The following is a 15,498-nucleotide window of genomic DNA, read 5'->3' on the forward strand; positions in this document are numbered from 1 at the left end:
GTTAAAGTAAAGTAAAGAGCCCTGGACTGGTGCTCACGACCTATGCGCTTGAAGAAACCGCGTTCTTACGAGTGGCCTAATGAAACTTTTGGGGGACCTTCCTACGACATGGTTAAGGCATGTGCTTCTGAAGAACTATTAAGAGAATAGTCTGATTTGATCCAACTGTGACACTTTGGATCAGATGAACAGCTTTTCAGAGTCCTAATTACACATACTTGGGAACTCAATCGACAGCATACTAATGTAATGTATAAAAATAAACTACAAATATTTACATAATATGCTTAAAAGACTTCCAGAAATATTCCGAAAAGATGAATCCCCTGCACAGCATGTGACCAAGCACACTACAGACTATAGTGTTTAATCATTTTTACCTTTATACAAATGTAAAGATGACTATACAGGACAACAAAAATAATATTCCAGTTTATGTGACACACACACACACACACACTCACACTCCACCTGAGGTATTCCGTTTCGGGTCCCATCTTCCGTTCCCGCTCTCAAACCTCTAAATCATCGCATGAGCGACAGCGATGATGTCAGCACACCCGCCTGCGACTGTGCCGTTAGCACAGACTTCTTAAAGAAGAATGCACTATCTTCTTAAAGAAGAACGCACCTATAAAAAAAAAAAAACTTTTTTGGAAATTATCTAGTCAGCCGATTCCAGGGGGGTGCAAGTGCACCCCCTTGCACCTGCCTGCGGGCGCCCTTGGTCATTACCCTAAAATTATATCATTAAACGGGACCACGTGTAACACATGGTCATTATTCTAAAATGATCATTAAACAGGACCATGTGTAACACATGATCATTACCCTAAAATGATCATTAAACAGGACCATGTGTAACACATGCTCATTATCCTAAAATGATCATTAAACAGGACCATGTGTAACACATGCTCTTACCCTAAAATAATCATTAAATAGGACCATACTAGGTGATTTCAACTACCCTAATATAGACTGGGAACACTACTCAAGCCCAAACACTCTAGCCCAAAGGTTCCTGGAGTTCATAAACTCAAATGCCATGGAACAACTAGTCACCATCCCCACAAGAGGAGAAAACATACTTGATCTCATCATCACGAACATGGGATCACAATGTTCAACACCGGAAGTATACCCTTCACTGGTGAGATCAGATCATAAACTAATCTCGCTGGAGGTCCTCATCCCGCCCCCACCTGAAATAAAAAAGACCACAGTGAAAAACTTCTCAAAAGCCGACTTCACACTTCTACAAACTAGTGTGGTCTCCTTTAAGGCCCCTGAGCCAGTGGTAAACATTACTCAAACCGCTGAATCACTTACAAATGCCTTCTACCAGCACCTACAGGACTGCATGGATCAGGCAATCCCAAACAAAACTAAGACTCTATGTACCAAAGGCAAGCGTCCAGTCTGGTGGACCCCAGCCATAAACAAGCTCTACAACAAAAGGAGGAAGCTACTACAAGATAGAGCAAAATCCTTGAAAGGTAAGACACCTTTGATCATTATAAGCAAAAAACTAAGAGCTCTCATAAAATCATCCAAGGCAAATTTTGAGAGAAAAATCGCCAAGGACTCAAAAGACAATCATAAGGCCTTCTTTAGCTATGTTAGAAACCTAGGAGGAAACTCCCAGATATGCTCAGAATTAGTTCAAAATGATGTGAAGATTACTGAACCTACACACATTGCCAACATACTGGCTGACAGGTTCAGTGCAAACCCCCCCCCCAAAAGGAGAGATATCTATACCAGAGGATTGTAGCCCCCCAAACATCTCCAACGCCCAAGTGAGAACTGCTCTCTCCAAGGCAAAAAACACAGCATCCATGGGACCGGATGGTGTCCCTGGCTGTGTGCTCCACGAACTCAATGAGGAATTAAACCCGCAGTTAGGACAGCTGTTTAATATTGGCCTCACCTCAGGATACGTACTCAAGGAGTGGCGCACAGCGACTGTGGTCCCACTTCACAAGGGCGGTGCCTCCACCGACCCTGGAAATTACCGTCCCATTAGCTTGACAAGCCTTATCTGCAAAGCCATGGAGAGGATCATAATGGAACACATAAATAAAGACATAGGGAACTTGCAGACCTTGGATCCAACCCAGTTTGGCTTTGTCAAAGGCAGATCATGCCTTTTAAACTTGGTTGACTTTTTCAAAACAGTCACCAAGGCCATTGATGAGGGCAAGGCAGTCCATACAGCCTACCTCGACCTGGCAAAGGCTTTCGACACAATACTCCACTCAGGTATCATCGAAAAACTCATCAGCTTGAATGTAAACCCATACATCACAAGATGGGTTGCAAACTGGCTAAGTGACAGAACCCACAGGGTCAGAGTTGCTGGCGCCATGTCAGACTCAAAGCCTGTCACAAGTGGTGTCCCACAGGGCTCAGTCCTGGGACCACTCTTGTTCGGCATCTACTTTTCTGAAGTACAAGCAAACACAAGAGCGTTATGGCTGACAAAGTTTGCAGATGACTGCAAACTGGGCGCCATAGTCGAAAACACATCTGATACAGATATCCTTCAGAAGGGCCTCACAGAAATGGATAACTGGTGCCAGAGCCATGGCCTAAAGTTAAACGCCAAGAAATGCATAGTCATACCCTTCGGGAAAAACAAGGTTACCCGTAGCTACCATATAGGTGGCAATCCACTGAGCACAGAAGAAGTCATCAGGGATCTGGGGACCCAGGTTGACAGTAACCTTTCGTTTGACACTCATGTTGCCAAAGTAGTTAGGAAAACCTTCTACATTGCCCACCTGATCATGAAGGGATTCACATCTAGATCTGGGGAGGTCATCGTCCCCCTGTACTCATCACTCATTAGACCTATGATTGAGTATAATGCCCCATTCAGAATTTATCTGACCTGACACCTGCAGTAGCTGGAAAGACCCCAAAAGTTCCTCACCAAAAGGATAAAGGGTCTCAAAAATATGTCTTATGCTGCCCGACTGAAAGAACTCCAGCTCTATTCAGTCGCATACCGCTTGCTCACAGGTGACCTGTGCCTGACATATAAGGCCATGTCAAATCCAGATTTGATGAATATGCTTCACCTCAAAAAATCTAGATCCCTCAGAACCACAAGGGTGGGAGACTTAAACCTTGACACGGTTATTAATAGAATGTGCTGGAGGGACAGATTCATCACCCAGAGACTCCCTATGCTGTGGAACAAAATCCCGGTACATGTGAGGCAGAGCACCTCACTGGCCTAGTTCAAGAGGAATCTTGACCAATGGATGGGAGATCGCAGATGTACCCAGGGATTACTTCAGTGTCACTGCTTGACAGAGGCACAGCAAAATAATAGGCATAGTTTTCTTCAAACTAAATGGGTGGCGAAAGCCAAATAACTATGGGCTAGGCTTATAAATGCCCTTGGTTAGATAGCCTAGTATGAACCTATGAACCTATGAACCATGTGTACCACATGCTCATTACTCTGAAATTATATCAATAAACAGGACCATGTGTAGCACATGGTCATTACCTTAAAATGATCATTAAACAGGATCATGTCTAGCACCTGCTCATTACCCTAAAATTATATCATTAAACGGGACCATGTGTAGCACATGTTAATTATGTTAAAATGATCATTAAATAGGACCATGTGTAGCACATGCCCATTACCCTAAAATGATATCATTACAAAGGACCATGTGTAACACATGGTCATTATATTAAAATAATCATTAAACAGGACCATGTGTAGCACATGCTCATTACCCTAAAATAATGTAATTAAACAGGACAATGTGTAGCACATGCTCATTACCCTAAAATGATATCATTAAGCAGGACCATGTGTAACACATGGTCATTACATTAAAATAATCATTAAATAGGACCATGTGTAGCACATGCTCATCTCCCTAAAATGATCATTAAACTGCACAATGTGTAGCACATGCTCATTACCTTAAAATGATGATTAAATGGGAACATGTGTAGCACATGCTCATTACCCTAAAATTATCATTAAATGAAACCATGTGTAGCACATGGTCATTACCTTAAAATGATCATTAAAAGAGACCATGTGTAGCACATGGTCATTATCCTAAAATGAAGTCATTAAACGGGACAATGTGTAGTACATGGTCATTACCCTAAAATGATATCATTAAACAGGACCATGTGTAGCACAAGGTCATTACCCTAAAATGATATCATTAAACAGGATCATGTCTAGCACCTGCTCATTACCCTAAAATGATATCATTAAATGGAACCATGTGTAACACATGTTCATTACATTAAAATGATAATTAAATAGGACCATGTGTTGCATATGCTCATTAACCTAAAATGATATCATTAAATGGGACCATGTATAGCACCTCCTCATTACCCTAAAATGATCATTAAACAGGATCATGTGTAGCACAAGGTCATTACCCTAAAATGATATCATTAACAGGATCATGTCTAGCACCTGTTCATTACCCTAAAATTATATCATTAAACAGGCCCATGTGTAGAACATGCCCATTAACCTAAAATGATCATTAAATGGAAGCATGTGTAGCACATACTTATTACCCTAAAATTATATCATTAAATCGGACCATGTGTTGCACATGGTCATTACCTTAAAATGATCATTAAATGGGACCATGTGTAGCACATGCTCATTACCCTAAAATGTTACCATTAAACAGGATCATGTTTATCACAAGGTGATTACCCTAAAATGATATCATTAAACAGGATCATGTCTAGCAGTTGCTCATTACCCTAAAATGATATCATTAAACAGGACCATGTGTAGTACCCTAAAATGATATCATTAAACAGGACCATGGGTAACACATACTCATTACACTAAAATAATATTAAATGGGACCATGGTAGCACATGACCATTACCGTAAAATATTCATTAAACGGGACAATGTGTACCACATGCTCATCACCATAAAATGATATAATTAAACAGGACCATGTGTACCACATGCTCTTTAACCTAAAATGATCATTAAACAGGACCATGTGTAGCGCATGCTTATTACCCTAAAATTATATCATTAAACAGGACCATGTGTAACACATGTCCATTACTCTAAAATGATGTCATTAAACAGGACCATGTGTAGAACATGCTCATTAACCTAAAATGATCATTAAATGGGATCATGTGAAGCACCTGCTCATTACCCTAAAATGATATAATTAAACAGGACCATGTGTAGCACATGGTCATTACCCTAAAATTATATCATTAAATGGGACCATGTGTAGCACATGGTCATTATCCTAAAATAATGTCATTAAACGGGACAATGTGTAGTACATGGTCCTTACATTAAAATAATCATTAAATAGGACAATGTGTAGTACAAGGCCATTACCCTACAATGATATAGTTAAACAGGACCATGTGTAGCACAAGGTCATTACCCTAAAATGATATCATTAAACATGATCATGTCTAGCACCTGCTCATTACCCTAAAATTATATAATTAAACAGGCCCATGTGTAGAACATGCTCATTTACTTAAAACAATCATTAAATGGGAGCATGTGTAGCACATGCTCATTACCCTAAATTATATCATTAAACAGGACCATGTTTAGCACAAGGTCATTACCCTAAAATGATATCATTAAACAGGACCATGTGTAGCACATGATCATTACCCTAAAATGATATCATTAAACAGGACCATGTGTAGCACAAGGTCATTGCCCTAAAATTATATAATTAAACTGGACCATGGTCATTACCCTAAAATTATATCATTAAATGGGACCATGTGTAGCACATGGTCATTATCCTAAAATGATGTCATTAAATGGGACAATGTGTAGTACATGGTCATTACATTAAAATAATCATTAAATAGGACAATGTGTAGTACAAGGCCATTACCCTACAATGATATAGTTAAACAGGACCATGTGTAGCACAAGGTCATTACCCTAAAATGATATCATTAAACATGATCATGTCTAGCACCTGCTCATTACCCTAAAATTATATAATTAAACAGGCCCATGTGTAGAACATGCTCATTTACTTAAAACGATCATTAAATGGGAGCATGTGTAGCACATGCTCATTACCCTAAATTATATCATTAAACAGGACCATGTTTAGCACAAGGTCATTACCCTAAAATGATATCATTAAACAGGACCATGTGTAGCACATGATCATTACCCTAAAATTATATCATTAAACGGGACCACGTGTAACACATACTCATTACCGTAAAATGATCATTAAATGGGACCATGTATAGCACATTCTCATTACCCTAAAATGATCATTAAACAGGATCATGTCTAGCACCTGCTCATTACCCTAAAATGATCATTAAATGGGACCATGTGCAGCACATGCTCATCACCCTAAAATGATCATTAAATAGGACCATGTGTAGCACATGCTCATTAACCTAAAATGATATCATTAAACATGACCATGTGTAGCACATGCTCATTAACCTAAAATGATATCATTAAATGGGACCATGTGTAATACATGTTCATTAACCTAAAATGATCATTAAACAGGACAAAGTGTAGCCCATGGTCATTACATTAAAATGATCATTAAATAGGACCATGTGTAGCACATGCTCATTAACCTAAAATTATAGTATTAAACAGGACCATGTGTAGAACATGATCATTACCCTAAAATGATATCATTAAACAGGACCATGTGTAGCACATGGCCATTACCTTAAAATGATCATTAAATGGGACCATGTGTAGCACATGCTCATTACCCTAAAATTATATCATTAAATGGGACCATGGGTAGTACATGCTCTTTACCCTAAAATTATATAATTAATGGGGACCATGTGTAGCACATGGTCATTATCTTAAAACGATCATTAAAAGGGACCATGTGTAGCACATGGTCATTACCTTAAAATGATCATTAAAAGGGGCCATGTGTAGCACATGGTCATTATCCTAAAATCATGTAATTAAATGGGACAATGTGTAGTGCATGGTCATTACCCTAAAATGATATCATTAAACAGGACCATGTACAGCATGTTGTCATTACCCTAAAATGATATCATTAAACAGGACCATGTGTAGCATATGCTCATTAACCTAAAATAATATCATTAAACGGGACCATGTGTAATACATGTTCATTAACCTAAAATGATCATTAAACATGACAATGTGTAGCCCATGGTCATTACATTAAAATGATCATTAAATAGGACCATGTGTAGCACATGCTCATTAACCTGAAATGATAGTATTAAACAGGACCATGTGTAGCAGATGATCATTACCCTAAAATGATATCATTAAACAGGACCATGGGTAACACATACTCATTACACTAAAATGATATTAAATGGGACCATGGTAGCACATGATCATTACCGTAAAATATTCATAAAACTGCACAATGTGTAGCACATGCTCATTACCTTAAAATGATCATTAAATGGGACCATGTGTAGCACATGCTCATTACCCTAAAATTATATCATTAAACAGGACCATGTGTAGCACATGGCCATTACCTTAAAATGATCATTAAATGGGACCATGTGTAGCACATGCTCATTACCCTAAAATTATATCATTAAATGGGACCATGGGTAGTACATGCTCTTTACCCTAAAATTATATAATTAATGGGGACCATGTGTAGCACATGGTCATTATCTTAAAACGATCATTAAAAGGGACCATGTGTAGCACATGGTCATTACCTTAAAATGATCATTAAAAGGGACCATGTGTAGCACATGGTCATTATCCTAAAATCATGTAATTAAATGGGACAATGTGTAGTGCATGGTCATTACCCTAAAATGATATCATTAAACAGGACCATGTACAGCATGTTGTCATTACCCTAAAATGATATCATTAAACAGGACCATGTGTAGCATATGCTCATTAACCTAAAATAATATCATTAAACGGGACCATGTGTAATACATGTTCATTAACCTAAAATGATCATTAAACATGACAATGTGTAGCCCATGGTCATTACATTAAAATGATCATTAAATAGGACCATGTGTAGCACATGCTCATTAACCTGAAATGATAGTATTAAACAGGACCATGTGTAGCAGATGATCATTACCCTAAAATGATATCATTAAACAGGACCATGGGTAACACATACTCATTACACTAAAATGATATTAAATGGGACCATGGGTAGCACATGATCATTACCATAAAATATTCATTAAACTGCACAATGTGTAGCACATGCTCATTACCTTAAAATGATCATTAAATGGGAACATGTGTAGCACATGCTCATTACCCTAAAATTATATCATTAAATGGGACCATGTGTAACACATGGTCATTAACCTAAAATGATGTCATTAAACAGGACCATGTGTAGCACATGGTCATTACCTTAAAATGATCATTAAATGGGACCATGTGTAGCACATGGCCATTATCCTAAAATGATGTAATTAAATGGGACAATGGATAGTACATGGTCATTAATCTAAAATGATATCATTAAACAGGACGATGTATAGCACATGCTCATTACCTTAAAATGATCATTAAATGGGACCATGTGTAGCACATGGTCACTATCCTAAAATTATGTAATTAACCGGGACAATGCGTAGTACATGGCCATTACCCTAAAATGATATCATTAAATAGGACCATGTGTAGCACAAGGTCATTACCCTAAAATGATATCATTAAACAGGACCATGTGTAGCACAAGGTCATTACCCTAAAATGATATCATTAAACAGGATCATGTCTAGCACCTGCTCATTACCCTAAAATGATATAATTAAACAGGATCATGTGTGGAACATGCTCATTACCCTAAAATAATCATTAAACAGGACCATGTGTAACACATGCTCATTACCCTAAAATGATCATCAAACAGGACCATGTGTAACACATGCTCTTACCCTAAAATGGTCATTAAATAGGACCATGTGTAACACATGTTCATTACATTAAAATGATCATTAAATAGGACCATGTGTAGCACATGGTCATTACCCTAAAATGATTATTAAACGGGACCATGGTTAGAACATGCGCATGACCCTAAAATGATATTATTAAACAGGACCATGTGTAGTACATGGTCATTACCTTAAAATGATTATTAAACAGGACCATGTGTAGCACATGGTCATTATCCTAAAATGATCATTAAACAGGACCATGTGTAACACATGCTCATTACCCTGAAATGATCATTAAACAGGACCGTGTGTAACACATGCTCATTACCCTAAAATGATCATTAAACAGGACCATGTGTAACACATGCTCATTACTCTAAAATGATCATTAAATAGGACCATGTGTGACACATGTTCATTACATTAAAATGATCATTAAATAGGACCATGTGTAGCACATGGTCTTTATCCTAAAATTATATCATTAAACAGGACTATGTGCAGCACATGGTCATTACCCTAAAATGATATAATTAAATGGGACCACGTGTAGTACATACACATTTCTCTAAAATGATATAATTAAACAGGACCACTGATAGCATATGCGCATTGCTCTAAAATTATATAATTAAACAGGACCATGTATAGTACAAGGTCATTACCCTAAAATGATATAATTAAACAGGATCATGTCTAGCACCTGCCCATTACCCTAAAATGATATCATTAAACAGGCCCATGTGTAGCACAAGGTCATTACCCTAAAATGATATAAAAGAGGATCATGTCTAGCACCTGCTCATTACCCTAAAATGATATCATTAAACAGGACCATGTGTAGCGCATGATCATTACCCTAAAATGATATGATTAAACCGGACCATGGGTAACACATACTAATTACACTAAAATGATATTAAATGGGACCATGGTAGTACATGTTCATTACCATAGAATATTCATTAAATGGAACAATGTGTAGCACATGCTCATCACCGTACAATGATATGATTAAACAGGACCATGTGTAGCACATGATCATTAACCTAAAATGATCATTAAACAGGACCATGTGTAGCACATGCTCATTACCCTAAAATTATATCATTAAATAGGACCATGTATAGCACATGGTCATTACCTTAAAATGATCATTAAACAGGACCATGTGTAGCACATGGTCATTATCCTAAAATTATGTCATTAAATGGGACAATGTGTAGCACATGGTCATTACCCTAAAATTATATCATTAAACGGGACCACGTGTAGCACATGATCATTACACTAAAATTATATAATTAAACAGGGACATGGGTAACACATACTCATTACACTAAAATTAAATTAAATGAAACCAAGGTAGCACATGATCATTACCGTAAAAAATTAATTAAACAGGACAATGTGTAGCACATGCTCATCACCATAAAATGATAACATTAAACAGGACCATGTGTAGCACATGGTCATTATCCTAAAATGATGTCATTAAATGGGACAATGTGTAGTACAAGGTCATTACCCTAAAATTATATCATTAAACAGGACCATGTGTAACACAAGGTCATTACCTTAAAATGATATCATTAAACAGGACCATGTGTAACACAAGGTCATTACACTAAAATTATATCATTAAATAGGACCATGGGTAACACATACTCATTACACTAAAATTAAATTAAATGGAACCAAGGTAGCACATGATCATTACCGTAAAAAATTAATTAAACAGGACAATGTGTAGCACATGCTCATCACCATAAAATGATAACATTAAACAGGACCATGTGTAGCACATGCTCATTAACTTAAAATGATCACTAAACAGGACCATGTGTAGTACATGGTCATTACCCTAAAATGATATCATTAAACAGGACCATGTGTAGCAAAGGGTCATTACCCTAAAATGATATCATTAAACAGGATCATGTCTAGCACCTTCTCATTATCCTAAAATGATATAATTAAACAGGACAATGTGTAGTACATGGTCATTACCCTAAAATGATATCATTAAGCAGGACCATGTGTAACACATGGTCATTACATTAAAATAATCATTAAACAGGACCATGTGTAGCACATGCTCATTAACCTAAAATGATATCATTAAACAGGACCATGTGTAACACATGGTCATTACATTAAAATAATCATTAAACAGGACCATGTATAGCACGTGCTCATTACCTTAAAATGATCATTAAAAGAGACCATGTGTAACACATGGTCATTATCCTAAAATGATATAATTAAACAGGACAATGTGTAGTACATGGTCATTACCCTAAAATGATATCATTAAACAGAACCATGTGTAGCACAAGGTCATTACCCTAAAATGATGTAATTAAACAGGATCATGTCCAGCACCTGCTCATTACCCTAAAATGATATGATTAAACAGGACCATGTGTAGCACATGCTCATTAACCTAAAATGATCATTCAAAAGAACCATGTGTAGCACATGCACATTAACCTAAAATGATCATTAAACAGGACCATGTGTAGCACATGCTCATTACCTTAAAATGATCATTAAATGGGATCTTGTCTAGTACCTGCTCATTACCCTAAAATTATATCATTAAACGGGACCATGTGTAACACATAGTCATTACATTAAAATAATTAAATAGGACCATGTGTAGCACATGCTCATCACCCTAAAATTATATCATTAAGTGGGACCATGTGTAACACATGCTCATTACCTGAAAATGATATCATTAAACAGGACCATTTGTAACACATGGTCATTACATTAAACTAATCATTAAATAGGGCCATGTGTAGGACATGCTCATTAACCTAAAATTATATCATTAAATGGGACCATGTGTAACACATGCTCATTACCTGAAAATGATATCATTAAACAGGACCATTTGTAACACATGGTCATTACATTAAACTAATCATTAAATAGGACCATGTGTAGGACATGCTCATTAACCTAAAATTATATCATTAAATCATTATGCTAAAATTATGTCATTAAACGCGACAATGGATAGTACACGGTCATTATCCTAAAATGATATCATTAAACAGGACCATGTATACCACATGCTCATTACCTTAAAATGATCATTAAACAGGACCATGTGTAACATATGGTCTTTATCCTAAAATGATGTCATTAAACAGGACCATGTGTAGCACATGGTCTTTACCTTAAAATGATCATTAAACGGGACCATGGGTAGCACATGCTCATCACCCTAAAATGATCATTAAACTGCACAATGTGTAGCACATGGTCATTATCCTTAAATTATATCATTAAACAGGACCATGTGTAACACATGATCCTTACATTAAAATGATCATTAAATAGGACCATGTGTAGCACATGCTCATTACCCTAAAATGATATCATTAAACAGGAGCATGTGTAACACATGGTCATTACATTAAAATAATCAATAAATAGGACCATGTGTACAACATGCTCATTACCCTAAAATTATATCATTAAACAGGACCATGTGTAGCACATGGTCATTACCTTAAAATGATCATTAAATGGGACCATATGTAGCATATGCTCATTACCCTAAAATTATATCATTAAACAGGACCATGTGTAACACATGATCATTACCCTAAAATGATTATTAAACAGGACCATGTGTAGCACATGCTCATTAACCTAAAATGATATCATTAAAAAGGACCATGTGTAGCACATGGTCATTACATTAAAATAATAATTAAATGGGACCATGTGTAGCACATGCTTATTACCCTAAAATTATATAATTAAACGCGACCATGTGTAGCACATAGTCATTACCTTAAAATGATCATTAAACGGGACCATGTGTAGCACATGGTCATTATCTTAAAATGATGCCATTAAACGGGACAATGTGTAGTACAAGGTCATTAACCTAAAATGATATAATTAAACAAGACCATGTATAGCACATACTCATTAACCTAAAATTATATCGTTAAACGGGACTACGTGTCGCACATGGTCATTAACATAAAATGATGTCATTAAACGGGAGAATGTGTAGCACATGCTCATCACCCTAAAATGATTATTAAATAGGACCATGTGTAGCACATGCTCGTTACCCTAAAATGATATAATTAAACAGGACCATGTGTAGCACATGGTCATTACATTAATATAATCATTAAATAGGACCATGTGTAGCAGATGCTCATTAACCTAAAATGATATCATTAAACAGGACCATATTTAGTACAAGGTCATTATTCTAAAATTATATCATTAAACAGGATCATGTCTAGCACCTGCCCATTACCCTAAAATGATATCATTAAACAGGACCATGTATAGCACATGATCATTACCCTAAAATGATATCATTAAACAGGACCATGGGTAGCACATAAACATTACACTAAAATAAAATTTAATGGAACCAAGGTAGCATATGATCATTACCATAAAAAATTAATTAAACGGGACAATGTGTAGCACATGGTCATCATCCTAAAATGATATAATTAAACAGGACCATGTCTAGCACCTGTCCATTACCCTGAAATGATATATATAAACAGGACCATGTGCAGCACATGATTATTACCCTAAAATGATATCATTAAACAGGACCATGGGTAACACGTACTCATTACATTAAAATGAAATTAAATGGAACAAAGGTAGCACATGATCATTGCTGTAAAAAATGAATTAAACGGGACAATGTGTAGCACATGCTCATCACCGTAAAATGATAACATTAAACAGGACCATATGTAGCACATGCTCATTAACCTAAAATGATCACTAAACAGGACCATGTGTAGCACATGGTCATTACGCTAAAATAATATCATTAAACAGGATCATGTGTAGCACAAGGTCATTACCCTAAAATGATATCATTAAACAGGATCATGTCTAGCACCTGCTCATTACTCTAAACTTATATCATTAAATGGGACCATGTGTAGCACATGTTCATTACATTAAAATGATCATTAAATAGGACCATGTGTAGCACATGCTCATTACCCTAAAATGATAGTATTAAACAGGATCATGTGTAGCAAAGGGTCATTACCCTAAAATGATATCATTAAACAGGATCATGTCTAGCACCTGCTCATTACTCTAAACTTATATCATTAAATGGGACCATGTGTAGCACATGTTCATTACATTAAAATGATGTCATTAAATAGGACAATGTGTAGCACATGGTCATTACCTTAAAATGATCATTAAACAGGACCATGGTTAGAACATACTCATTACCCTAAAATGATATAATTAAACAGGACCATGTGTAACACATGCTCTTTATCCTAAAATGATCATTAAACAGGACCATGTGTAGCACATGCTCATTAACCTAAAATGATTTCATTAAACAGGACCACGTGTAACACATGGTCATTACATTAAAATGATCATTAAATAGGACCATGTGTAGCACATGGTCATTACCTTAAAATGATCATTAAACAGGATCATGTCTAGCACCTGCTCATTACCATAAAATTATATCATTAAATGGGACCATGTGTAGCACATGTTCATTACATTAAAATGATCATTAAATAGGACCATGTGTAGCACATGCTCATTACCCTAAAATGATGTCATTAAATGGGACAATGTGTAGCACATGCTCATTACCCTAAAATGATGTCATTAAACGGGACAATGTGTAGTACATGCTCATTACCCTAAAATTATATAATTAAACAGGACCATGTGTAACACATGGTCATTACAACAAAATAATCATTAAATAGGACCATGTGTAGCACATGTTCATAACCCTAAAATGATGTCACTAAACGGCACAATGTGCAGCATATGCTCAATGCCCTAAAATTATATCATTAAACAGGACCATGTGTAACACATGGACATTATCCTAAAATGATGTCATTAAACAGGACCATGTGTAGCACATGGTCATTACCTTAAAATGATCATTAAATGGGACCATGTGTAGCACATGGTCATTATCCTAAAATGATGTCATTAAATGGGACAATGTGTAGTACATGGTCATTACCCTAAAATGATATCATTAAACAGGACCATGTGTAGCACAAGGTCATTACCCTAAAATGATATCATTAAACAGGATCATGTCTAGCACCTGCCCATTACCCTGAAATGATATAATTAAACAGGACCATGTGTAGAACATGCTCATTAACCTAAAATAATCATTAAACAGGACCATGTGTAGCACATGCTCATTACCCTAAAATGATATAATTAAACAGGACCATGTGTAGTACATGGTCATTAACTTAAAATGATTATTAAACGGGACCATGTGTAGCACTGGTCATTATCCTAAAATGTTCATTAAACAGGACCATGTGTAACACATGCTCATTACCCTAAAATTATCATTAAACAGGACCATGTGTAACACATGCTCATTACCCTAAAAAGATCATTAAACAGGACCATGTGTAACACATGCTCATTACTCTAAAATGATAATTAAATAGGACCATTTGCAGCACATGGTCTTTATCCTAAAATTATATCATTAAACAGGACTATGTGCAGCATATGGTCATTTTA

General features: G+C 36.2%; 1 protein-coding gene across 4 annotated transcripts in view; it reads right to left on the reverse strand.

Moving 5' to 3' along the window:
• Positions 1–15,498, reverse strand: part of AFAP1L2 (actin filament associated protein 1 like 2) — a 2,783,820-nt gene that overhangs the window by 381,116 nt on the left and 2,387,206 nt on the right. The window lies entirely within an intron of this gene.

Source organism: Protopterus annectens, chromosome 14.part0, assembly GCF_019279795.1.
Source record: "Protopterus annectens isolate FY-2018-M chromosome 14.part0, PAN1.0, whole genome shotgun sequence".
NCBI classification, from domain to species: domain Eukaryota; kingdom Metazoa; phylum Chordata; order Ceratodontiformes; family Protopteridae; genus Protopterus; species Protopterus annectens.